Raw genomic sequence first — 320 nt, forward strand, 5'->3', positions numbered from 1 at the left:
GCTGTTGCCTTCAGTTTGTTCTACAGATCTCAGGATGGACACAGACAGGGCCACCAGCCCACTGCCATTTTGGTACCATACCACCTGTGTTACCTGGGCTTTGCCTCATGGGGGGATTTTTCAGCACCACACCATCTTCGGCAACCAAGAGTCTATTATAATAAAAAAAACACTTGACCGTAAGAAAGCAGTGCCAAGTTAAGAAAGAAACACAGACAGGCCAAGCATTATGGGGCTATAAAAGGAGCCAAACACAGAGAAAAATCCCTGCCAAACTCCAGGCTAGGGCATACCCCGCAAACACAAACTTCTGGGTTTAG

Source organism: Egretta garzetta, unplaced genomic scaffold (genome assembly GCF_000687185.1).
Source record: "Egretta garzetta isolate BGI_Z169 unplaced genomic scaffold, ASM68718v1 scaffold413, whole genome shotgun sequence".
Lineage (NCBI taxonomy): Eukaryota > Metazoa > Chordata > Aves > Pelecaniformes > Ardeidae > Egretta > Egretta garzetta.